At 41.2% G+C, this 27,911-nt stretch overlaps 1 long non-coding RNA gene across 1 annotated transcript in view; it reads right to left on the bottom strand.

Moving 5' to 3' along the window:
• The window catches only part of LOC129487830 (uncharacterized), a 93,226-nt gene that overhangs the window by 47,736 nt on the left and 17,579 nt on the right, over positions 1–27,911 (bottom strand). Inside the window, exon 3 of the long non-coding RNA XR_008659474.2 lies at positions 4,447–7,794. This is a non-coding gene — a long non-coding RNA (uncharacterized lncRNA). The remainder of the gene's footprint in view (positions 1–4,446; positions 7,795–27,911) is intronic.

The raw sequence follows: 27,911 nt of genomic DNA, 5'->3' as shown, positions 1-27,911 counted from the left end.
ACCAAACACAAATAGCCAAAACTTGTAAGAAGTCTATTGGGCAACTCTTCTGTATCAATGACTGTACAGGCTCCAACGGCCAGAAATAATGAAGACAGAGCACCTCTCTCAGCGAGCTGACAGCCTTGAAAGGGGATGAAGCTGGAAAACAAATGACAACACAGCGTGATAAGTTCACTGCAGACCAGGGAGAGTGACAACTTTGAGAAAGGGTGATTGCTTTTAAACAGAAAGGAAAAGAACTTGGGAAATACTTCCAGCAGAAACTGACATCTAACTTAGGTGAGTTTTTTTGTTTAGATGGGTTCTCACTACGTTGCCCAGGCTGGAGTGCAGTGGCTATTCAGAGGCATGATCATAGCTCACTGCAGCCCTGAATTCCTGCACTCAAGCGATCCTCCTGCCTCAGCCTCCCGAGTGGCTGGAACTACAGGTACATGCCACCATGCCTGACTCTCTAACGTAGGTTTCAAAGGAAGCATAGGAGTTCCGAGTGGAAAAGAGACCAAGGGAGAGGCCCGTGCCAGTCCCGAAGGTGAGGGGAGGTCTGTGGGCCTCAGGATTGCTGGAACTTCCAGTGGAAGGGCACATTGAGGGGACGCAGTTCAGATATAAGCGTTGGCTAGTTAAGAGAGGCTCTTGACATTTTCCAGACAAGAAATGTTGAGGTGCTGAACACAGTGCTCACAGAGATGGAAAGGAGGAGGTGGATTAGAAATGAAATTACTTGTTGCCTGAGTGGCTATGCAGGAGGAGCAGGGCGACAGAGTCAAGCTGGATGAGTCTTGGGCTCAGGCATAAAGTGTCAGCAGTCTCGGGAGGATCTGCATCCTCACGGGAAGCAGCTCCCTCAGCTAAAAGGAAAAGGTGCTTGGTGCTTCAGCCAGCCCAGAGCGTGCCCTCCATGGACACAAACAAATCAAGTTCTTGTTGCTAAAGGTGTTCAACAGAGAAGTGTTGGAGGGCCAATTAAAGGCAAAGCCCACCATTTTATAACCACATTTTAGGCATATTAAACATTCTAGAATATAATCATCAGACTTCTAAACTGAGATATTTGTGTTATCCAAGAAAGTAAATCAGTGACTTATGTTGCCATATAAGCAATATATTCCATATAAGCAATATAATGAACATTATAATGGACACCTGAAAATGCAGAGTGAACGATAGGGAATTTCCTTGGGAATCACAGATAAACCCTAAGAAAGGTAGAGAAATGCTCTACCACTGGAGATAAGGTGGAGAAGTGGGTTGACATCGAAGCTGGAGAACATCATGTTGACCAAGCATTGCGTATACACAGGGCATGTGTGCATCTGTGTGTGTGTGCATGTGTGTATATGTGCATTCATATGTGTGTGTATGGGAGGTGGGCAGGGCAGGGGAGTTAGAATGGAGACCAACCTGATAAAGCTGACACTCTGGAAGGGTTGGACTCCCAGGAAGAAAGTTAAGAAGGGGGAAGGATAACATCTGCACAAAGGCAAATACAAAGCAACATCCTTTGTCAGCAACATCCTTAGGCACCTGGAAGAAGCAGACACACAACCTCCAGGAAGAATGTCCCTCAACGTGGGCTTCTGATGATTCCCACCAATATCATGACCATCAATTGGAATGCGTGCACACACACAGAATTCCAAATAAATCATCAAGACAATCATTAGGAAAAATAACAGGACCAGACAGGCCAAGACTTCAGGTGTTAGCGTCATCAGATACGGATGATACATGTTAAAAGAAATAAAAGGACGTAAAACCATGAGAATGGAACAAGAATGATACAATGGAACTGAAAAGGAGGCAGATAGAACTTACAGAAAAAATTTTTTAAACTTAGAATTTAATATTGTTTAAAAACTTTTTAGGTCCCCACATAGGAATAGATGGCATGGATAGCAAACCCAAGCCAAGGGCACCTTACGAGCTCCTTACAAGGGGCAAATTACTGCCAGCCACGAGCCCCATGTTGTTCCAGGTTCTGCATGGGTGGAAGAAGGAAACTCTGGGCAGCAGCAGACAGGTCTGGGAACAGTAGAATCCCACACAGCTCAAGGTTATTCTCCATCTTTCACTCTGTATTACCAGGAAGCCCAGCAGGGCCACTTGGAGGAAAGTGCTTGGGTTTTGCCGAATGCAATTGCATATAATCGAGAGCAAGGGACCTACAGCTGGAAGGGCCCAAGAGTCTGGAGCTATCTATCTCCCATAAACTCTCAAAACTCACCCATCTGAGTGCCTGTCTGGGCCAGGGCCCTACCCCGAGGAGAAATTCCTGGGAGTAGAATCCAAATCAATCAAGACGGGCATGACGGAGACAAAAGAAAAAGAAGGTCCACACCAGGCCAACAGATCTCTCTGTTACGAACCAGATAGTAAACATCGTAGGCTTTGAAGGCCAGACGGTCTTGCTGCTACTACTCTGCCCTGAGTTTACAGGGTAAAAGCAGCCACAGATGACATGTAAATGAATGGGCATGGCTGTGTGCCAATAAAACTTTATTTATGAACACTGAAGTTTGCATTGTATACAATTTTCATGTGTGACAAAATAGTATTCTTTTGTTTGTTTCAACCATTTAAAAATGTAAAAAGCATTTTTAATGCACAGGCTATACAAAACTGGTCGTGGGCCAGAGTTTGTTTTCTGTCTCCTGGTGTTGATGAAAGAGGCTTTGAGAAAAAGATGCAGGAAAACTCAAGACAGTAAGCCATGCTGCTTTTGGACATTACCAAAAACAGCAGAAAAGGGAGCCCCGCAAAGGTAGAAGAGCCCTCCTACACCCAGCCACATCCTAAAGGCTCAGGCAAATGAATTTCATGTAAAAATAAGCAACAGAAAATATCCAGGTCAAATCCCATACAAAACTATTGTAAGAAAAAGATCCTAAGAAGCAGAATAACAACCCAACAGACAATAAGGGCAGACACAAAGATGTGGCCGTCATGGGGCTCAGAAGGCCCAAAGTGCAGCCTCAGAAGCCAAGTTTCCCCCTAACCTTCCCTTGCCCTCCTGTCTCTCACCCCTCATGCTCCCCTGCGGGAAGCCATAGAAACTAGAATTCTTCCTCTCCCCAGGTGAGTCATAAAAACCAGAACCCCTTTGCCTCAAGGCCAGCCATAAAGCCTAAAACTATGACTCTAGCCTCCCCCTGCTTTTCTGTGTAACAGCTGGCAATGAAGACATTAAGACCCTCATTGTAGAGGGACCCTACCCTATGCCCAGCAGGAGAGAATATGGCAAGGAGAGGCCGAGAAAGATCTGAATGCAGAGGCCTTGCTGAGTTTCCCCACACCATCTATTACATTCGATCAGGCCCTTTCTGTCCAATCTTACATTTCGACGTGGCTGGCTGTGCTTCGTCAAATCTAAGTATAGAAATGCACAATTCGCCCTGTATCTTTGGATCTTCATTCTGAAGTTTCCCACATCACATAAAACTATGATCAAATAAATGTCTTATACTTTTCTCATGTTAATCTGTCTTTTGTTATAGGGGCATTGGTATGACTTTATGATGGAGAAGAAAGTGATTACCCCCTTTCTGCCCCTGCAGCCACAAAACAGATCAAAACCGATTTCACAATAAGCTAACAGACTCTAAGAAAATTATGTAAGACATGAAAGTATGTGAATTGTTACAGCAATCAGAAAAGAATTAAAAAATTTAAAAATGCATTTCAGGAGCAAAGACTAAACAACAAATAAACACAATACGTAATGCCCTAAGAAAAACAGAAGCTGAAAATGAGGAAAGTTTGTTTGTTTGTTTGTTTGTTTTGGAGACAGAGTCCACTCTGCTGCCCAGGCTGGAGTGCAGAGGCACAACCTCAACTCTCTGCAACCTCCACCTCCCGGGCTCAACGAATTCTCCTGCTTCGGCCTCCTGAGTAGCTGGGATTACGGGCATGCACCACCATGCCTGGCTAATTTTTTTTTCTATTTTTAGTTGATATGGGGTTTCACCATGTTGGCCAGGCTGGTCTCGAAGTCCTGATCTCAAGTGATCTGCCTGCCTTGGTGTCCCAACGTGCTGGGATTATAGGCGTGAGCCACTGCGTCCAGCTGATAATGAGGAAAGTTTTAAAAGTAAAAAAGAAGTGGAAAAAAAAGTCAGAAAAAGTGGAAAATATTGAAGATAGGCAAAGGAGATAGAAAACATAGGAGGTCTCGAAGAAGATACCAATGCAAAGAAGAAAGACTAAATACTAAAAATGACAAGAACTATACCACATTTTTAATACTAAATTTAAAAAGGGATTTGAAGCTACATATTGAAAAATTATACCACACACTTGAAAATATTGACCCCAAATGGTAAAATTACTAAACTTAAAAAAAAAAAGAAAAAAAATCCTTTGAACATTATGTTAGTTACCTAGGGGTGGCATAACAAAATACACATTCTGGGTGCCTTAAACAAGATAAATTTGTTTGCTCACAGTTCTGAAGGCTGGAAGTCCAAGATCAAGGTGTTGGCAGGGATGATTTCTTCTACAGCCTCTCTCCTTGGCTGCAAAGGGCCGTCTCATCCTGTCCTCATATGGCCTTTCCTGCGCACCTGCATTCCTGGTGTCTCTTCCTTTTCTTTTAAGGACACCAATCGTATTATATTACCAGCCCCTCTTATGGCCTTAATTACCTCCTTAAAAGCTCTGTCTTCACATACAGTCACACTAGGGATTAGAGTTTCAACTTATAAATTTGGGGAGGATGCAGTTCAGTCTATAAAAGATATCCCAAACAAGTGTGTAAAGTATAAGGAAAAAAATAAATTATCATCACGCTTGTCGACAGCAATGCTTTATGTTATAAGAAAATGAAATAACATATTACTTATTTAACGGACAATATTTATATACAAAACATACGGAATACAAACATACAATAATACAAATATATACAACTAAATAATACAAACACTGTATGTTATTATATGCTATTACAATATACAATATTAAAATAACATATAATAATTAACATACTCAAGGAAAAAATATATGAAACAAGAATTTTATATTTAATTAATAAAAGACAAACTGCTATCAACATGCCAGAACTCAGGGACTATTACTGCTGTGAGTCTTTCCTGAGAAATCTAGTTGACATCAAGCTTCAGACAATAAAAATGGACAGAGAGATAAGTGACTTATGCAGTGGTAGTAAGTAAATAGGTGGTAAGCCTAGCCAACATAGCAAGATCTCATGGAAAGAAGGAAGAAGGAAGGAGGAAGAAGGAAGGAAGGAAGGAAGGAAGGAAGGAAAAGAAGAAAGAAAGAGGAAGAAAGAAAAAGAAAGAAAGAGAAGGAAGGAAAGGAGAGGAGAGATAAACTCCCAAATTTTTAAATGGCCAAAGATAAAAAACATTTTATGAAAACGTAATCTGCCAATTAGAGGTTGCAGTGTGCTATGATGGCACCACTGTTCTACAGCCTTGGCAACAGAGCAAGATCCTGTCTCTGAAAAAAATTTTAAAAATAACAAATTAGACACAGCTCAAAAGAGAATTTGTAAACTGGAAATTATATCCAAAGACATTGCTCAGGACACATAACAGAAAGACAAATTAAAAATATGCAAGAGAAGTTAAGAAAATGCAAAATAAAGTCCAACATATATCCATTTTAAGTTTCAGAATTAAATAGTAGAGTAACAGCAAGACAGCAGTATTTAAAGAATATTTAATAGACTAAGAAATAATGGCCAAGAATTTTTCAGAGTTCAGGAAGCACTATAATATATCAAGCAAGAGAAATAAATTAAATTCATACATGATGAAATACATAGATGAAATTCATAAATAGACTAAATTCATACATAGATGAAATAGTAAAAAAACAGATTATCTACAAAAGAATGTCAATAAGGCTGACAGGAGTCTTTTTAATAACAATGGAACATGGAAGAAAGTGAAATATCTTCAATGTGCTAGAAAATAATTATAGATTTAAAAATCACAAATCCAGTGAAACTACCAAAAATGAAGTAGAATAAAGGCACTTTGAGATAAACAGAAGTTGAGACTGCTTGCCACCAAACTTAAAGGCACATTTAAATGATGTACTTCAGGAAGAATGAGACACTCCCAGACAGAAAGTGTGAAATGCAAGGAAGTTTGGCAACTAAACAAAATGGTAAACATGTGACTAATCTAAATACATATCAAGCAGATACTGATAATTACACAATCTGTGAGGTTAAAAATAGAGATTGATTCAAAATATTGTATCCCAGTAGCACACAAGCTAGAAGCAGTGATCAATGGAGGTAAACCATTCTAAGACAAGGTCTCCAACCCCTGGGCCACCAACGGATATGTTAGGAACTGGGCTGCACAGCCGGAGTTAGGAGCTGCGGGCGGGCAAATGAGTGAAACTTCATCTGTATTTACAGCCACTCCCCACTGCTCACATTACCACCTGAGCTCCACCTCCCATCAGATCAGCGGTGGCATTAGATTCTCATAGGAGTGTGAACCCTACTGTGAACTGTGCATGCGAGGGATCTAGGTTACACGCTCCTTATGAGAATCTAATGCCTGATGATCTGTCACTGTCTCCCATCACCCCCAGATAGGACTATCCAGTTGCAGGAAAACAAGCTCAGGACACCCACTGATTCTATATGATGGCGAGTTGTATAATTATTTCATTATATATTACAGTGTAATAATAATAGAAATAGAGTGTCCAATAAGTGTAATGTGCTGGAATCATCCTGAAACCATCCCCCTGCACCCTGGTCCATGGAAAAACTGGTCCCTGGTGCCAAAAAGGCTGGGGACCACTGTCCTAAAATCTTTGTGTTATTCAGAAGGATGGTAAATAGTCCTTAACTGTAGACTGTTAAGTATATACAAACAATTTCCAAGATAGTCATTAAAAGAATAGAAGTATAATACACATCTCCCAAAGCTGTAAAGAAAAATAAATGGAATACCAAAGCAAATGAAAAATTGTAGTTGACACTATCCTTTGAGCAAACACAGGTTTAGAATTAGTAAACCAATAAGCCTCTTGAGATTTTCCATGAGAGCTCAGGATGGTATTTGACTGTTTGGAAGAGGCATGCGAGTGGCTGTCTTTTTGATAGACACAGAGGACAATTAAATGGAAGGAACAATTCCTTGGGCATTCCTAGTTGGAGCTGTACTTTATGGACATTTGATACATCCCTGATTATTCAAATATTTTGTATTAATTTTTAAATCTGCACCCAATTTAAAAGTTCCATGGGTAGCTTCAGCAGGGAAAATGGACTTTAAATGGTTACATCCTTCTCTCCACCACCCCATCTCCTGCCCCCGAATCCTCAACTGCCCCCCTCGCTGTCTGAACAATGCTTATGGGAGCACCTGATGGCCAGCCAGGGCAGTGCTCCCATGTCCAGGACGGGGGCTGCTAGCGGAGACTGCTTAGATCTTTTAACAGTGAGAAAACGTATTTTATGTTTGGAATTTAACAGAGATTTTGGCTGATGGCACGAGGGCTCCCTTTAGCCCTCCTGATCTTCTATTTCAATGAGAAAATTTCCCTCACCATTTCTCCCCAGTCACAGTTTCTTTGTATTTTTCCAAAATTTTAACCAAGTTATCGATTGTTTTCTTCAGTTTTACATTGTAATTTTGGCAGATAATTTGTTTGGCAGATAATCCAGGAGATAAGAACTCCTGGACCAGCAGATTTTACCAAGAGGTTCTCATTTCTTTGGTTCTAGAGAACAGCCACAAAATGTCAAATCCTCAAGTCTTTCTGACCAGCTGGATGCCACAGTTGTTGACAGACTGCTGCCTAGAAGTAAAAGAATTCAAAAGAAATCACTCAACAGTTACAAAACACCAACAGCCCCCAAATTACAGGGTGTTATATAAGTCAATGAACCAAGCATTTGGGATTCTACAGAAACACTGTCTCAGCGGGTACTGGCTTCCTGGCCTGACCATTATATAACTATTATCCATAGCATAATTGTGCTGTGTATTTGAAATAAATGATAAAAAAGAATGCTGTAGATTATCCATTTTTCTTAGCCATTTTTTCCAAGAAGACATACCCCACAGGGCCCTGGATAACTAACCTAGGCCTCCTCCATTTATTTGCCAGGCTATTTAGACTTTCTCCTAAGCTGACTACCGGCCCGAGGGAGTGTGTGGAGATGGGAGGAGCTGGTCCCAGTGGGGGGACACTGTGTCGAGTTGGGAGGAGGCTCTGTGGCCTCCCCACAAGAAAGGCACCTTTTCTCTGCAGCTCTACCCACAGCCTTTAGAGGGAGAAAGAAAAGGAAACAGTCAGGGAATAAGGGAACCCCACTGGCTTACAGTGCAGCCAGTCAGTGGGCAGACATAGGGGCCATAGTGGGCCAGGGCCCCCCATTTTTAGGGGCAGACATAGGGGCCATAGTTGGCTGGCCAGGGGGTGGGGGGTGGAGGGGGGTGCAGGGTGGAGGGAGAAAAGGCAATTTCCCACAGGATGACCTGCAGATCCTCCAAGCATCTGAAGATTGGGAGGGACTGAACATTTCACCCAGGTCAATCATTCTTGCCTCCCCATCCCGAGTTCAAACTTCCGATAAACTATTCAGTTTTAGCTCAAATACTTCCAATGTCCTGGCTGCTCCCATCTGGGCGACCACTGGGATGGCAGAGCTTGAGAAGATTAAGACTTGAGGGGATTAAGAAATGGAGCAGGCTGCAGTGGCCCTGGGAAGAAAAGAGAGCAGAGGGAGTGGATGTGGGAGGAATCAGGACTTCTGCAGTAGAAAAGGAAGTGGATTAGGAAAGTGTTCCAGAGTATGGGTGTTCCCAATGCCCGAGGGACAATGGGTAGGGAGAGACACAGGCCTCACGATCCCAGGTCGGCTGTGTGGCTGCCAGGATGCCCTAGTGTTTTCCAGCCTGGAATATGGGTAGCCCAGGGCCTCTTTCTGTTTCCTCCACACCCCTACAGAGGCACAGTGAGGTTCATGTGGCCAAGGGCTCCAAGAAGCAGTGCAGCTATGACCTTACAGGGGAAGTGTTGCCAGCAAAGGCATGACACCCTCCATGGGGGCAAAGGTTGCCAGGACAACCTCTGAAAGGACAACCTCTCCCACAGCCAGGGTCTGAAGGGGATAACAGAAGGTCTCAGAGGGATACGAGTGATGTGCCTGGGAAGAGAAGCGTGGTGTATGCTAGGCCAGTGCCCCCAAACCCCCCAGCACTGGGGCTATTGTGGTGCATGGGAAATCCACCAGCCAACTTGGCTTCAAGATGCCCAGCCCTTTTCAGCTCCCCCAATGACTGAGCCAGTGCCTCAGAAAGAGCTTCAGGTCTTTTGAGTGCACCCAGGCGAGTGAGGAAGACAAAGGGTAAATGAGTCCCTTGTTCCAATGAGACCCAGAAAAGTAGCAAGGGGTCTGTTAGTCCTAGAATAGCAGAGGTGGGATGGGATCTGAGGTCCTGCATCCTCAGCTTTCTATCAGTGTTTGTCAGAGATACAGTGACATCCCCTGTGCCTGCAACTCAGTGAGGCACCATATAAATAATAAAAAGGGGAGGGAGAGGTTGAAGATGCAAGAAAACACTTAAGTTCTTCTCTTTCTCTTTTCTCTCTTCATGGGAAGAAATGTAAGATTTGGATCACAAAGACTGTAACAGTCTTAAAGGAAGAAAGGACAGGACAGATTAAGTAGGGGTGAAATTTTAAGGCAATATGAGAATAAAAAAATGTAAACATTCAGATAAGTAATAGGCAGCTTAAACAAGAGTGAAAAAGTGAAGAGGGGAAAATATTTGAAGAAGTAGTTCAGATCAGTTTCCCAGAATGAAAAGACTGACCTCACATTTAAAGGACTTGTAGAGCACTACAAAAGAGAATAAGGAAAACCTCACTTACACATACTAAATTGAAATGTAAGAGCATGAAAAAAAAAACAGAGAAATTCTAAAAGCCCACAGAAAGAAAGAAAGAAAGAGAGAGAGAGAGAGAGAGACAGGCTATATGAAAGAACAAGAATCAGCTTGATATCAGATTTTTTAACAGCAACACTGGATGCAAGATAACTGGAATCTTATTTTTGACATATTGACAGAAAAGAACTTAAAAATGTAGAATTTTATATCCAGCCAAACTATCATTCAAATAAGATGAGATGATAAATTTCCTCAGGCATACAAGTGCTTTGAAGATTTTGTAGAAAAGCTCACATTGAAAATAGTTTTGAAAAACTAACTAAAAAGTGAGGCAAATTCAAGAGATATTCCAAGAAATTCTTGAAGGAAAAATGACTTTATACCTTAGTAGAGTTGATTGTTATCTTTACAAATTGCTAAGACTAACAAGAAAAAATAACATCCTTATAACTAAGAATTAAAAGTTAATGCCAATATTAATGGGTTGGCAGAAGATGGCAAGAACAAAAGATATGAGAGCATACTAAAGTTCTTATCTTATTAGAAGCTATTTGTAGATATCAAATTGGTTTAAAAGAAGCTCAAACCTAAGACCTGTAATTAGAAAACTTCTAGAAGAAAACAGGGGAAACACTCCAGGATGTTGGTCTAGGCAAAGCGTTTATGGTTAAGACCTCAAAAGCATAAGCAACAAAATCAAAAATAGACAAATGGGACTATATTAAACTAAAAAGCTTAGGTACTTCAAAGAAAACAACAAAGTGAAGAGACAAACTGTCTCTTTGATCATTTGAATACTGGCCAAACTTCATGTGATAAGGGGCTAACATCCAGAATATACAAGGAACTCAACTCAACAACAACAAAAAACAAATAATTCCATTAAAAACTGGGCCAAGAATCTGAATAGACATTTCTGTAAAGAAGACACACAAATAGCCAACACGTAGATGAAAACATGTTCAACATCACTAATCATCAGGGAAATGCAAATTAAACCCACAATGAGATACCATCTCATCCAAGTTAAAATGGCTATTATAAAAAAGTAGAGATGCTGGCAAAAATACGGAGAAAAGGGAACCCTATATATTTAGTGGGAATGTAAATTAGTATACCCATTACAGAAAACAGTATAGAGCTATCCCAAAAAAAAACAAAAACAGAACTACCAAATGATCCAGCATTCCCACTACTGGATATTTATGCAAAAGAAAAGAAATCAGTATATCAAAGCACTGCCATGTTTACTGCTGTGCTTTCCACAATAGCAAAGACATAGAACTAAACCAAGTGTCCACCAATGGATGAATGGATAAAGAAAATGTGGTCTGCATAAACAATAACATACCATTTGGCCATAAAAAAGAATAGAATTTTGCCATTTGCAATAACATGAATGGAACTGGAAGTCATTAAGTGAAAAAGGGCAGGCACAGAAACATAAGTATCACATGATCTCACTCAAATGTAGGAGCTAAAAATGTGGACCTCATGAAGCTAAAGAGTAGAATGATGGATACCAAAGGCTGGGAAGGACGTATGTGTTGCGGGGTGGGGTTGGGGGTGGGGGATGAAGAGAGGAAAGTCAATGAGTACAAACATACAATTATGTAGAAAGAGTAAGTTCTAATGTTTAATGGCATAGTAGGGTGACTATAGTTAACAATGTATTGTGTATTTCAAAATTGCTAGAAAAGGCTTTGAAATGGTTCCATCACACATGGTTACTACTCGAAGTGATGGATATCCTACCCTAACCTGATCATTACCTTCTCTATGCATGTACCAAAATATCCCATGTGCCCCACAAATATGCACAAATCTTATGTATCAATAAAAAAGAAAAATTAAAAGAAAAGAAATAGACTGAGGGGGCTGGTGGCCCTCCCACCTATATCGGCTTCAGCACTGACTTGACCCAGTGGTGTTACCTGCAAAGAGGTGCCCACTAAAAACTGCAAAGCCAGAGTAGTTTACCAGTCCCTCTCCCTGGCCCTTTACGAGACTCCTCCTTCCATCTCCCCTGTGCGGCCCCATAGGGCTTGCTGGGGTCAGCACCCAGCTGAGGCCAGCCTGTAATGTCCAGACTTTGTTCCCAAATCAGAACTTGCATTCCTTGACCATCTTCATCAATGATCTGAGGAAAGTTAAGTCACACTGAGGTTAAAAAGTCAACTGCATTTTAAGGGATTAGTAGCACAGATGAAAGGGACTAACACGCCCCTTTCTGTGTGGGGAAGCTTTCCTTAATTACTTTATTCAATCCACAGAACCAGTATTAGAGAAGAAGAAATGCCTGCTCTTAAGGGTTAAGTAACTTGCCCAAGGTCACCCACGTCTAAGTAGCAGAGGGGAGATTCAAATTCCATCTCTCTGGTTCCAAAGCCTATGTTCTTTCCAAATAAATTCCTGAAAGACAGAATGAGTGAGAGGACTCTCTTTTTCAGGATGGAAAGGCTCTTCATGTATCAGTGACTTCGGCTTCACAGTATTTTGCCTCCCGTAGCCCCCTACATCGTCCGCAGTGAAATCAAGGCATGGGATTAGTGTTGCAGCCACATACCACTCTCTGGCACCCCAGGGAAATCCCTGTAACAGTCTTTACTTGGAAGAGGGGAACGTGGGTTGGCACAAGAAAAGCACAATCACAAATCATGAATGTGCCAGCCCCAAGTGCTTGCTACATCTTGGCTGGTATACAATTTCCTTTCTGGAGTGCCCACTTGAGATGCTTGCCAGCAGGTACCAATGAAACCAGGGTAACTCACAACAACTTCTGAGGGAAAATGGGAGGATTTAAATCAGTGTAGTACATTTAGTTGTTGCCATATGAATGTTCTCAAACCAAAATGCTAACTTTGAGATTATTTAGAATTAACTAATAATACATACTACCTTTGCCAAACAAGATAACTTATCCCTTGGGGGTAAAAATAACAAATGAATTAAATATAATGGCTGCATGCTTGTCATGAAATGAATTAGATTTTCAAAGTATAGGCAAAAAAATAAAGTCATGGATAGATGAGAAAATTTTAAATGATGTAAAAAATTAAATATTCCATCTAAATCAAATTATGTTAATACAATAAAAGTAAGCTGTGGTGATTTAGTGAGGGAAGTGGACTTTAGAATCTCACATAAGTTCACAGTTAAAACTCTAAGAAACATGTCACATTATTTACTGTTTTCAAATTTATATATCTTCAGCTAACCATGCTATTCAGAGACAGGAATGTCATAGTTTTCTGAATTCCCTGGTTAATATGGTTAACTAGAAACCCTGCTTGAGTTCAATCCACCTTTTTGAAAATCTTTCAAAAAGTTTTCTTTGTTTTCTTGTCCTAGTAAATACAATGTACTCACCAGAAATCTTTATTCCAGAACCTCAGAATTATTGTACCATGTTGTTTGTAGAAAGTCTATGAGATAGGGTTGAATTTGTGGCAACCCTGGAACACAGCCTGTTGCTTTTTAGATAAGTGTCTGATAGGAATACACTGAGTTCTGAGTAAACTCTTCCAAGTAGAAATGTGGGAAGTAAAACCAAGGGATCTATTTGAAGTTTCAGTGAGTTCCATCTCAGTAAATCAAGGCCCCCTCAAGTTTTCCAATTCAATTAAATACACATTGACTAAGCACCTACTTGACATACAGGCTTAAAAAAGTAGTTATAATCCTTGCACGTGAGCAGCTCAGAGACCAGGATAAACAAATAGCTGTCATTGAGTCTGTCACGTAGAAGTATATCAAGTACAGTCAGGATAAGAATTAAATTGGATGAAGGATTAAGAAGGAAGAATGGGAAACAGCATTAGGGCAGATGGCACTTGGATTGGTCTAGAAAACGTGTAAGAAATTTCTGGACAGAATGAAGAAGGGGGAGAGGCCATTTTGGAAGAAGGCAGTAACATTGATAAAGACATCTAGATAGAGGTATCTAGATGGCACTTACAGAAGTAGTAATTTATCCAACCATGTAGACCAGAGTGTGTGGTGTGAGATGCAGACAGGATGGCTGTGATGCCAGAAATGGGGACTGAAATGAGCTAGTGAAAAGCTGGATATTTCATGCTAATGCAGCTTGTCTGAATTTAGTGAGCACTGGCAAGCTATCAATAGCTTTCATGCCGGAGAATGGGGAGATTCAATTTGTGTTTGGGAAGGTCATTCTGATAAGAGTGTGGCAGATGGCTTGCGTGGGGCAAGACTGGAGACCAAAAGATGTACTGGGTTATGGCAAGTGGCTGTTTAGAGATTATGAGCATCTGGACTAGGGCTGCGGCAGCAAGGATGGAGGGGAAGAGAGAGATCAGGGCACCTTTTTGAAGTAAGATCAAAAGGACTTACCAATTGCCTGATTTAGATGGCAGGGAGTCCAAGTGGGTAGAAGGATAGTTTTACTTCCATAAAATAAGGAAGACGGAGGATGAAGAGGCTTAGAAATGAGATCATGAATTTGAATTTGCACTAGGTAAATCTGAGGCGCCCAGAGCATGTTTAAATGGAGATCTCTAGGAGGCAGTTCAATCATGAATCCCAAAAAGAGCATCTTAATGCCACGCTTAACGACTCAGACAAGTTTAATGGCCATGTAATACTAAGTAATATAAACATTCAACATATGCAATATGCAAATAAACACTGAGAGACCACAAAACCCATTTGTCACTCCCAACTGAGAAGTCTGAAGACGTAGGTGGTGCTTTATTTGTGATCCAGGCCTCAGTTTCCCCGCTATCTCAAGGCTCTACTGAACCCCTCTCTTAACTTTACCCGAGCAGAACCCCATGAAACAACTGCCTTTGCTGGCTCCAACTGATTTCCCAGTTGAGGCTCAAACTTATTGATTCCTGAACAAGGAATCACTTCTGTTTTTATGGAAAACTTGGTGACCCAGTTTTGTGTTCTGTTTAGTGGATTTCATCTTTCTCTGTCTATTTTCAGGTGCTGACTATGTGCAGCTCCCCAGTCAGTTCTTCAAGGCTTGCAGATGCCCAGCTTCTAACCAACTCTGCTTCTTTCTACAGCACATTCTGTATTCAGACCCATTAGATTCCATGGGCTGTGGAAGTCATTCCCCTGTGTGTGTACTGAGTTCAATCTCAGCTCCATGCCTGGGTACAGCCCTCACTAGCAAATATACTAGCAAAACAAAATATTGTTTGCTGCCTTAAAAAAAATAGCAGCTTTCTTATCTGAGCATACAAAGGAGTTTTATCGTAAACATTTAAGCACCGTGTGTAATCAAATTACCCATAAAAAAATAGGGAGGGTCTTTTCGTCATTGCTTTCGTTGTGCTATTAATTCGCTTTGAAATGGGGTGCAGTGAACGATGGGACTCCTTCGAGGATTCTTCCATAGCGGCCACCGGGATACAGTACGTTGGAAAATTGATCCAGTGTAAAACAAAATGTGTTACGAGATGGAGACTGGGGAAGCCAAGGACAGAAGATTGCTAGCTGAATCACTTGTTTTCCTCAGTGGATTTCAATCCTGGCTAAAGATCAGAGTCACCTGGGCAGATTTTGTTTTTCTCCAAAATACTGTGCCTGGGCTCACGGTCCCAGAAATTCAGTAGGACCCTCCCCACCCCCCACCCATGTGTACTTTTAGAAAAGGCATCATTCTGGTGCCTTTTACTCCTGACACATGAAACACTAGTGACCATAAACATGCTTTCATTTAGGCAACGTGTGAATACCCAGAGTATACAGGAAGGAGCGGGGAATGCGGCCTGGACAGCATGGGATGGACTCGAGAAAGCACTCTGACACCTTTCGGAGACAACCTTCACTGCTCAAGGGTTTGCTGGGTGCTTCTGAAGCTGCAATTGGGATCAGGCCTTAGTTCACGTGCCTCAAGTACAATGTAGTCCTTCCTCCCCCCTCTCTCCCCATCTAAAAAATATCACCAGATCTACTCAGAGACACAAGTCCACCTGTAGGAGGAGAGGTGGAGGCACATATCCCCAACCCTGGGCTAACAAGGCCCAGGGGTCACTGTAGTGGGTCAGGAGCTCTGAATGTTGCAGGGAGGATTTAACCGGAATAACAAGGGGTGTTGGGTCCCTAGGGCTTTGTCTCTCTTTCCCCATCCAAAGTTCTGTCATGGAAATGATGAATGAAGGCATGGGATCTTTGCTGTCAAGCCCTCTTAGCTGGGGACAGTGACTCCCAGGGCCACCATCACTGAGCATGCCTGGGACCCAGGGGAAGGGAAGCTGCTCTAGGACCTCGGCTCTGAGGACACACAGATCCTGCTCCCAGTGGTCCCAAGCCTCCAGTTCTGATCCCTATCTGTTGACAATCTGGACTCAGCCCCACTGTTACAAAGAACCATCCCCTGGGCAGGCACGGTAATTCATGCCTATAATCCCAGCACTGTGGGAGGCCAAGGGGGGTGGATCTTTTGAGGCCCGGAGTTCAAGACAAGCCTGGGCAACATAATGAGACCCTGTCTTGAAAGAGAGAGAGAAAGTGAAAGAGAACAAAGGAAGGAAGGGAGGGAGGGAGGAAGAAAGACAGAAAGACAGAAAGACGAAAGAAAGAAAGAAAGAAAGAAAGAAAGAAAGAAAGAAAGAAAGAAAGAAAGAAAGAAAGAAAGAAAGGGAAAGAAAGAAAGAGAGAGAGAGATAGGAGGGAGGGACGGAGGGAAGGAAGGAAGGAAGGTAGGAAGGAAGGAAGGTAGGAAGGAAGGAAAAAAGGAAGGCAGTAAGGTTGGTTTAAAAAGAAAAAGAAAACACAACCATCCTCTCCAACCAGCCCCACTGACGTGGATCTTGCCCATCCAAACAGGATGAGGCAAAGTCCAGGAGACTTGAGCTGATAAGGTTCAAGGGCAAGGCACAGGAGGTAGAGTCGTATTCCACAGCATCCTCTCCGAAGCCTCTGGGCTAAAAGCTTTACATCTTGATATGATCCAACGATGTAAAATATCACTTCAACTTCCATGAAAGCCAAGTTGGCTTTGTGAGCTGCTATTTCTGCAAATTTCTCAAGTGGTCTCCTAGGGCCATTTAAGGGAGCCTACAGCTTCTGCATGAGACCAGTTATCTCTTCATTAACCAGTTTAGATTCCCTTAAACCCACTCTTAGGTTTTCTTTTGGGTTGTGTGGTTGTAGATACCATCTAAAAGTTTGGGAAACTGGTTCTAACTGGGACCATATAGTCCTCAGAGTTCAGTCGAGTCGAGAGAAGGGGCGTAAGGAGAGGGAATGAAGCCATTTAGAGTTAGAGAGGCCTTAGAGAGTACTTGGCCCAGTCTTTCATTTCAGAACAGAGGAAACAGAGACTTAAAGAGGTTAAGTGTTTGTCCAGAATCACTTGAAATGTTGATAGCAAAAATACGGCGAGGACTTCAGGAGCCTAACTGTCCACCCCAAGTTCCTTCTGGTTAATGCAGCACATGTGGTTTCCAAGGAAATCTGTCAACTCTTCAGCAAGAGGAGGCGAGGTTGCAGAGCAGAGGTTACTTACGGTGGTGCAGGCAGACACACCATCGTGGACACAGGAAACGAGTGCTTCAAATGGGGCTGCTACAGGACCAAATAACAAGGACACTGGCGTCAGAGGTGGCGCAGGACAGCATGTCACAAAGTGACAAATGGATGGCCTATGCAGCTGGCACTTTGGGAGTTGAGAAGAAGCAATCACTGGGCATAGGTGGATGGAAGTTATCAGGTAAGTTTCATCCTCCAGTTTGCAGGCATGAATGTGTCACGCTCACTAAGAGGTTTACGCTGCATTTTTACGTGATACTACCCAGGCAGCAGAATGGAATTTAATAAAAAATGAGAATCGTAGTTGAAAAGACTTCGGTGTATTTTGCATTTACAATTGCATTTCAGAAGCCTGATTTTTCTGTCTAACCTGATTGACACAAAAGTGTATTGAGTTCTGTGAGTTCTATTTACAGATTTGCATTAATGATTACTAATAATGTCTGCTATTTAAGTCAGACTTTGTGTAAGGAGTATGCAAAGAATGAGCTGTTGCGGCAGCAACATGATTTTGTTGTTTTTTGCACCACTGTATTTATCCATTCTTTAATTTTTTTTTTTAATTATTTGAGACAAGGTCTCACTCTGTTGCACAGGCTGGAGTGCAGTGACGTGATCACGACTCACTGCAGTCTCAACCTCCCAGGCTTGAGCAATCTGCCTGCCTCAGCCTCCAGAGTAGCTGGAACTACAGGCATGCACCACTATACCCAGCTAATTTTTTTTCTCGTAGAGATGAGGTCTCATTATATTGTCCAGGATGACATTTATCCATTCTTAATCATCTCTTCATTTTTATACAAAGCCAAAGTTCACATTAGTAGTGGGGCAAAATTTTCCCCCAGTTTTCCCCCTAGTTAGAAATCAGTCTTTCCCTTCCTTTCTTCCTTCCTTCCCTCCCTTCCTTCTTTTCCCTCCAGTTAGAAGTCCTTCCTTCCTTCCTTCCCTCCTTCCCTCCTTCCCTCCCCACCCTCCCTTTCTTCCTTCTTTCCCCCCAGTTAGAAGTCCTTCCTTCCTTCCCTTCCCTTCCTCCCTCCCTCCCTTCCTTTCCTTCCTTCCCTCCCTCCCTTCCTTCTTTTCCCCCAGTTAGAAGTCCTTCCTTCCTTCCTCTCCCTCTTTGTCTCTTTCTTCCTTTCTTTCACTCCTCTCCCCTCCCCTCTCCTCCCCTCCCCTTTCCTGTCCTTTTTTCTTTTTTTCTCTTTTCTTTTCTTTCTGAGATGGAGTCTTGCTCTGTCGCCTAGGCTGGAGTGCAGTGGCGTGATCTCAGCTCACTGCAACCTCCGCCTCCCAGGTTCCAACGATTCTCCTACCTCAGCCTCTGGAGTACCTGGGATTGCAGGCATGTGCCACCATGCCCAGCTAACTTTTGTATTATTAGTAGAGATGGGGTTTCACCATGTTAGCCAGGCTGGTCTTGAACTCCTGACCTCAGGTGATCCACCTGCCTCGGCCTCCGAAAGTGCTGGGATTACAGGCATGAGTCACCGTGCCCAGCAGAAGAATTTCATTTTAACATGCAAACACCTCAACAAAGCCAACTGAGTCTACTTCTAAAAAGCCTCCCAGACGTATCCCTTCCTCTCCAATCTTGCTGACCACTGCCCTCTCCCAAATTCTCATACGCACTTAACATTCATTTTACAGCAACAACCTCCTAACTGGTCTTTTTGCCTCCAGAAAAAAAAAGAAAAAAACGCACAAACATATTAAGCAACTGAAACAATTAAATTCCTAAAGGCCAATAGATCAATAGATTATATATTCTACACTGCATAGGTGCAAATTCTGTGCCATATATCAAGGCCACAGCAGAGTTTGATGTCATAGCTTAGCAGAAATTTCAGAAATGGGTATTCCTCCAAGGAAGGTTTAAATTCTGCTGTTTGAAGTCCGGTAATTTTACCTGGCCTTCATTTTATTCAGATGACCAACCAGCACTGGAGATTGACTAGCCCATGTGCAAATTTTTGTCAATCCACCACGCTTCCCACTTGTCATTAGAAATCCCACATGCTACAGAGAGAATGCGATTTGCAGATAACTCGAAAACATAAGAAACCCAAATACAAATCACTTAATCAGAGAAAACATTGCTCTCTTAAACAGTTTTTTTTTAAGCCAAGATGTACTTATTGTCATTTCCAGAATTACTCTTATAAGTATCTGGTTATCATAACCACAGAAAGACAGTTTATTAGTTTTAACTGCTGGATAAAAGCATGTAGCATTTTCAAGATTTCTGGTTTCACCCTTTTAACCCAAAGAGTAACTATAAATAGATGGTAAAGTCTGGGATTTCCACAGCTAAGTGCTGCTATAAATAGTTTTAAACATTTTCCCACTTCATGTTTTCAAAAAGAACATTCTCCACTTCCTTTCTTGGATAACCTCTGGGAATAAAGCGAATCACATTCAGAATTTTATTGAAGGAGTTTAACAAACTCTTTTAATGAACCTTTTAGCAACTCTAAACATATCTCAGATGCTGAAAACAACTGAGAATAAAATGGTTTAACAAATGTGTTAATTTAAATAGATATTTAAATTTAAATAGATATTTTTGAGAAATGCATTTAGAAATGCATTTCCTTTAGTGACCACTTTGGTGGTCACTAAAGGAAAGAAATATATTTCTTTCAACATGCCTTCCATGATAACATCTAGAAAAAGGGGTGTGAATTCACGCCTGTTGTCAGGTGTCCAGGCTGACTTCTTTCTCAGGGAACATTCATAAGACAGAGACACAAAGAGACACAAAGATCCTCAGTTTTTGTGAAATCCCTGCCATGGAGTGCTTTCCCAAGGGACATGCCTGTGGCCGTCAGAACGAACCCAACACTGTGCAGGACCGTCCCATCTCTCCACAGCAGAAAGATTCCTAATGCCTGCCTTCTAGCAACCTCTGCTGGTAGTTATTTCTGACTGGGAGGAAAGTAGAATAAGCCAGTCTTACCAATGGCAGGAAAATTGAGCAAAGAAAAAACAGCCATGAAAACAGGTCATATCAGTGAAACTCATGTTTCTGTTTTATATTTTAATGAAAAGGGGCAATGGAAGGATTATAAATGATTTTTAAAATATTCGTGTTTTCTAAAAAAAATAGCTATTTTTGAGCAGTTTTAGGTTTAAATATTGCACAAAAGGTATAGAGTGTTCTCATATATCCTGTCACCCTCAATTTTCCCTATTTTTAATATCTTGCAATAGTGTAGTACATTCGTTATAATTGATGAGCTAATATTGATATATTATTATTAATCAAACTCCACCATTTCCATTAGGGCTCACTCTTATGCTGTATATTCTATGGGTTTTGACAAATGTACAATGATAGGTATCCGCCATTATAATATCAACGAGAATGATAGTTTCACTGCCCTAGCAATTCCCTGTGCTCCATCCATGCATCATCTTTCACCACAACCCCTGGTACCCACTGATCCTTTTACTGTCTCCGTAGTATTCCAGAATGTCACATATCTGGAATTCTACAGTAGCAGCCTTTTCAGATTGTCCTCCTTTATTCAGTAATATGCATTTAAGGGTTTATCCATGTCTATACATGGCTTGACAGCTCATTCCTTTTTAGTACTGAATAATGCCCATTGTCTGGATGCACTGGAGGTTATTTACCTGTCACCTCTACTCAAGGATATCTTGGTTGTTTCCAAGTTTTGGCAATTATGAATAAGGCTACTATAAACATCTATGTGCAGGTTTTTATGTTGACATGACTTTTCAGCCCTTTGGGGTAAATGCCAAGGAGTATGATTTCTGGATTGCATGGTGAAAGTAGGTTTAGTTTTGTAAGAAACTGCCAAGCTGTCTTCCAAAGCATCTCTGCCATTTTGCCTTCCCACCAGCATTGAGTGACAGTTCCTGTTGCTCCACATCCTCGCCAGCATTTGGTGTTGTCAGTGTTCTGGTGTTAATTGTTTTAGTTTTTCAATATGTTTTTGTCTCTTAGGTATGTAGTGGTATCTCATGGCTGTTTTACTTCGCATTTCTCTAATGACAGATGTTGTTGAGCATCTTTTCATGTGTTTATTGCCATCTGTATATTTTCTTTGGTGAGGTGTTAAGATCTTTTGTCCTTTTCTTAATTGTTTGCCATCCTATTATTGAGTTTTAAGTGTTTTGTATATATTTTGGATATCAGTTTTTATCTTATATATACTTTGCAAACATAGACGTTTCCCCCTAAATCCTGAATATAGTCAATATCCTAAAAACAATCCTTCTTCTTTGTTTCCTTCATTCAGTCAGTCAGCATTTGTTATGTAACCTACTACAAATACTAGGTGCCAAGAGTACAGGATAAAAGGATGGTACTGACACTTAAGGAGCTCACCCTACAGTACAAAATGTTAAGAAAGTATAGATATGCTGCAAGAAGTATCACATAAACCTTGAGGACATTATGCTAAGTGAAGTAAGCCGTCACAAAAAGACAAATACTGTATGATTCCACTCATGTAAGGAGCCTAGAGTAGTCAAATTCATAGACAGAAAGTAGAGCGGGGGTTATTAGGGGCTGTGGGGAGGTAGGAGTCAGGGGTTGTTGTTTAGTGGGTGCAGGGTATCAGTTTTGCAAGATGAAGGAGGATGATTGTACAACAACATGAATGTGTTTAGTGCTACTGAGCCATAAACTTAAAATTGGTTATGATAGTAAATTTTAAGTTATACGTATTTTGCCACAAAAATACATTAATTTAAAAACTAACTTATGCAGAAGTGTGGATAAATGGCACAGGAAAACAGGTACAGGAGTGATTAAACTTCTACAAGTTGTATATAATCATATAGACCACTATATTTAATAGGGCAAGATCTTCAGGCCAATTTGTCTTTTATTCTTTAAAGGATTTTTGGGGCTGGGCACCGTGGCTCACGCCTGTTATCCCAGCACTTTGGGAGGCTGAGGCGGGTGGATCACGAGGTCAGGAGTTCGAGACCAGCCTGACCAACCTGGTGAAACCCCGTCTCTACTAAAAATACAAAAATTAGCTGGGCATGGAGGCGTGTGCCTGTAATCCCAGCTACTTAGGAGGCTGAGGCAGGAGAATCGCTTGAACCCGGGAAGCGGAGTTTGCAGTGAGCCGAGATCATGCCATTGCATTCCAGCCTGGGTGACAGGGTGAGGCTCCGTCTCAAAATAAATAAATAAATAAATAAAAATATAAATAAATAAATAAATAAATAAATGGTTTTTTTGATGTAAGTGCAAAAGCTGAGACAAAAGGAATGGCACAATAGAACCTATACTAGGGACAGAAGTGGAGTAAAAAGCAAAATGTATGCTTTGAAGATCTAAAATCTGAAAACTGAGCAAGCTCTCTTGCATCCAGCATGACAGCAGAGGATCAGTTGAACAAATCCGTGTCCAAAAGAAAAAAAGCCAAGCCATTTGCTTGGGGGAGGAAAACTTTTCCTAATTAAAAACAAAATCCCAACCTTGGAAGAGCCACACATCTTATCGTGATCTTACTACCGTTACACCAACATTCATGTCATTAAAATTATCCGGGAGCAATTATCCAACTATATACATATATATGGGCAAGAACTAGAAGAAACCAGAGAATGAAGAAAACAGTTTGACACTGATATATTCATCTAATATTATACTTAATGTCTTCTGTGTGCCAAGCACAGTCCTGGGTGTCAGGGACACAACAGTGAACAAAACAGATAAAACTCCTGGCCCTCGTGTGGTTTATATGCTAATGTGGAAGACAGAAGATAAACCACATAGGTAGGTAAGGGTGGTAGTTTGTCTTCAAAGATGACTGCCAACAATTCCTCTGATTGCTGCACACACTTGCCACTCTCCCCATCAAGAGGTGGAATCTATTTCCCTTTCATTTATATCTGGCTGGCCCTGAGACTTGCTCCAACCTATAGCATATGATGAAGTGCACACATGCCTTTTACAGGACCAGCTCCTGAGAGACCTCACAGCTTCCACACTCCCTCGCTTGGAGCCTAGAGCCATCAGGTAAGAAGTTTGGCTGTCCTACTGGAGGGAAGAGACTCAGCCAGCCCCCAGCTGAAGTGCAGATGTCTGAGTGAAGCCAGGCAGGTGTCCCAGCCCCAGCTGAGCTTCCAGATGAAGGCAACTGCGTTATGACTCCCACTGGCACCATGTCCAGCAGAAGGACCATCCAGCTGAGCCCAGTCAAATCACAGAATCTCGAGAAACCATAAGTGGTTGTTTTAAGCCCTTAAGCATTGGGGCAGTTGGATATGCAGCTAATTGAAATAATAGTCTAAATGTAGTGTAGGTTCATTACTGATAACCCACGGCAGTGCTAGAGCCTGTGAGTATTGCCTCACAAGAGGCAATAAATTTTCAGTTTTGTGAGCCATTATTAAGAATTACATTATATAAGCTTATAATTACAAACATTTAAACAAATAATATTCAAATATGTGTAACTATTTTACTACTGTCTGTTCTTGAGGTTATTTGCATGCACTGTGTCTGCATGGTGGAAATACTATCTCATGGTATGCTACTGTGCATCTCTTCCCACCTCCGTGTTCAGCCATGGTATGAGTGTTTACACCATGGAAACTGGCAAGCTCTATAAACCAGAGCTTGATTGTTTTAGTGTTTATCTGGACTTAAGAAAATGATAGAGAAAAATGTTCCTGTAGATTAAACTTAAAAGTGTATTATGGCAGGGAGCAGTGGCTCATGCCTGTAATGGCAGGACTTTGAGAGGCCAAGGCGGGCGGATCATGAGGTCAAGAGATCGAGACCATCCCGGCCAACATGGTGAAATCCCATCTCTAAAATACAAAAATTAGCCGGGCGTGGTGGCGTGTGCCTGTAATCCTAGCTACTCGGGAGGCTGAGGCAGGAGAATCACCTGAACTTGGGAGGTGGAGGTTGCAGTGAGCTGATATTGTGCCACTACACTCCAGCCTGGTGGCAGAGGGAGACTCTGTCTTAAACAAACAAACAAAAAGTGTATTATGTCTATAACTGCTACATTATGAATAGCGCAAAAATCTGAGGAAATATTCTTCCAGAAAAGCATCATTCCATTCAGGAAACAAATGGGTGAGGTTTTAATATACATCTTTGTCGTCATTTTACTTTGGTCTTCCTCATAAACATAAACAAATGCAGCAATCAACATTCATGCTGGAAATGTATTCACTTGACAACTGAAACCAGAGGTTGGCTACAAGAGTACTGCAAAAATTAACAAAAATGCTCTATGAGAATTATTTGGAACTTATAAGACATACAGTAGGGAGTAGTGGGTTTTTTTAATTTATAAATTGATGCCTTTTCTATCAGTAAAATTTATAATAAGCTTATTCCCGATATATATATATATATGTATATATATGTGTGTGTGTATGTGTATATATATGTATATATACATATATATGAATATCTTCCCCTGCCCTTCTCCATTCCCCCGACCCCTGCTCCAAAGAACCAGTTGTTAAACAGTTACCAGCATTCCTCTAGTTATTTCAGTGCGGTACAACCTAGCCTCTGCAGCCTATCTTCACTGATACATTAGTAAATCAAATAGAGTGACTTCACCTAGTTGGTTTCTACTTCATCTCTTGTCAAAACACATTTTTGTTATGTTTAATGTGTTTTATTTTCAGCATATTACATCCTTCTCTTTAGAAGCCTGGTGGAAGTATTTCTTTAGTGGCAGGGGAGGTGGTGTTCTGGATTTCAAAGCATTTCCAGTGATGCTGTGCCATGCTACATTCTAAACTGCCACTTCTCACTCCCCTTCCTAGCGCCTCTGGGCCAAGCATTTGCTCCCTGACTCCTGAGAGCTGAGGGAGCCTCTTTCTCTATAAAAACAGTCTTACTCGCCACATTCAGGGCACTGGGGTCTGGACAGTCATTCCCGACAAGGTCAGTCTCTATGACTCTATCAATTAACATATCTCTGGACCCTATGATGGGCTTTTGACAGTCTAAGAGATTACTCACTTGTATTAGATCAACAGACATTCAAATAAGCATAAAAGAATAAAAATAAGTGAATTAAGGTATAAACGGGGGTGTAAGCCATTACATCGATTTTACACATGAACCTGCAAATTGGGCAGGGCTCTGGGGGCTGGCTCCTTGGGTTGACCTTCAGGCTGGTGGTGGGATCATTTACAGGCTCACCCCCTCACATGTCTGGTGCCTGGGATGGGAAGACTCAAGCATACAGAGTAGAAGGGAAGAATTAAACCATTCGTAACTTTAATTTTGTTTAATTTCCCACACTGCACTGATGTACATACTTTAAATTTAGAAGAAGTCCAATTTACCTAATTTTTTTTCTTTTATTGCCAGTGCTTTTGGTGTCATTTCCAAGAAATTACTGCCAAATCCAATGTCATGAAGGTTTTCCCCTGTGTTTTCTTCTATGAGTTTTATAGCTTTAGCTTTTACATTGAAGTCTTTGACTTATTTTGAGTCAATTTTTGTATGTGGTGTAACAGAAGAATCCAACTTCATTCTTTTGCATGTGGATATCCAGTTTTCTCAGCACCATTAATAAGACTACCCTTTCCCTGGAGAGGGCTTTTTGGAGGCCTTGTCAAAAATCAACTGATGATATATGCAGTGGCTTATTTCTTGGCTCTCTTCTCTATACCATTGGTTTCTCTGTCTGTCTTTAAGCCAAGACCACACTGTTTAATTACCATGGCTTTGTAGTAAGTTCTGAAATCAGGAACTGTGAGTCCTCCAACTATAGTCTTCTTTTTCAAGACTATTTTAGCTATTCAGGGTTCCTTAATATTCCATATGACAGAGAGGCGGAGTAGTACACACCTGTAATCCCAGATATTCAGTTAGCTGAATATTTGAGCCAAGGAGTTCAAGTCCAGCCTGGGCAACATAGTGACACCATGTCTCATAAAAAGAGAGAGAACGACAGACAGAGAGAGAGAGAGAGAGATTTTCTGTAAACTTTAGGATGGGCTTTTCTGTTTCCATAAAAAATACAGGCCAGGAGCGGTGGCTCACTCGTGGAATCCCAGCACTTTGGGAGGCCGAGGTGGGCAGATCACCTGAGTCAAGAGTTCAAGATCAGCCTGGCCAACATAGCAAAACCCTGTCTCTACAAAAATACAAAAACTAGCCAGGCATGGTGGTGTGTGCCTGTAATCCCAGCTACTCGGGAGACTGAGGCAGGAGAATCGCTTGAACCCGGGAGGCAGAGGTTGCAGGGAGCCGAGATCACGCCATTGCACTCCAGCCTGGGCGACAGAACGAGACTCCATCACAAAAAAAAAAAAAAAAAAAAAAAAACCACTGAGAGAGATTTCATTGAATCTGTAAATCCCTTCCGGTAGTATTCACATGTAAGCAATATTATGTCTTCCAGTACATGCACATGGGGGTAATTTTTCATTTACAATTTCAATATTTTGGGGGTTTTCAGTGCACAAGCCTTTTGCCTCCTAGGTTAAATATATTCCTAAGGATTTTGTCTTAGTATTGTAAATGAAAGTTCTTAAATTTCCTTTTTAGATGGTTATTGTTAGTTATAGAAATGTAACTGATTTTTTGTATGTTGATTTTACGTCCTGCAACTTTGCTGGACTTGTTGATTGGCTTTCATTCAAAAATGTATTTTGTCTTCATTTCTGAAGGACATTGTTGATGCACATAGAAATCTGGGATGACAGAGTATTGTCGGAGGAATGGGGTTTGGATGCTTGTTTTTTTCTTGCAGCACTTAAAAGATGTTCCACTGTTTTCTGGCCTCCATGGTTCCAGTGAGAAGTCTTCAAATTTTTCTTCCCCTATATGTAATCTGTTGTTTTCATCTACCTGCTCCCCACCCCTCTTCTTCTTTTCCCCTTGCAGTTAGATTATTGTGTCTAAGCACAATATTTTTCATGTGTATCCTGATTGGGGTTCATGGAAGTTTATGTTTTTCCCTGAATTTGTTAAGTTTTAAGCATGCCATTATGTTTCAGATAATTTTTCCACACCTATCTATTTCTCTTCTCCTCTGGGACTCCAAGGACATAAAGGTGAAACATTTTGATATTATCCCACAGGTCCCTGAGACTCTGTTCATTTTGTTTTAAATCTTTGTTCTTTCTCTACTTCAGACTGGATAATTTCTATTGATCATTTTCCACTGTTTCTCTGACATCTCCATTCTACTATTAAGCCCATCCAGCGAATTATCTTCTTGTACTATATTGCATTTTTCAGTCCTAAAATATTCATCTTGTTCTTTTTTATAGTTTTGATTTTCCTACTGAAAACTCATTTCCATTTTTTTCATTTATTTCAAGTATAGTTATAATAGCTCTTTAAAGATTTTGTGTGCCAGTTTCAATATCTGGGTCATCTCATGGTTGCCATTTGTTGATTGTCTTTTCCCTTGGGAAATGGGAATATTTTTCTGGTTATTTGTATATCAAGTAATTCTGCATTCTGCCTTGGACATACTATTATGCTAAGCAGCTCTGGGCTCTGTGTGATCATGCTGATTTTTTGTGGTTTGTTTT

The sequence above is a fragment of the Symphalangus syndactylus genome, chromosome 1 (assembly GCF_028878055.3).
Source record: "Symphalangus syndactylus isolate Jambi chromosome 1, NHGRI_mSymSyn1-v2.1_pri, whole genome shotgun sequence".
NCBI lineage: Eukaryota > Metazoa > Chordata > Mammalia > Primates > Hylobatidae > Symphalangus > Symphalangus syndactylus.
This window is presented reverse-complemented; position numbering and strand designations above follow the sequence as displayed.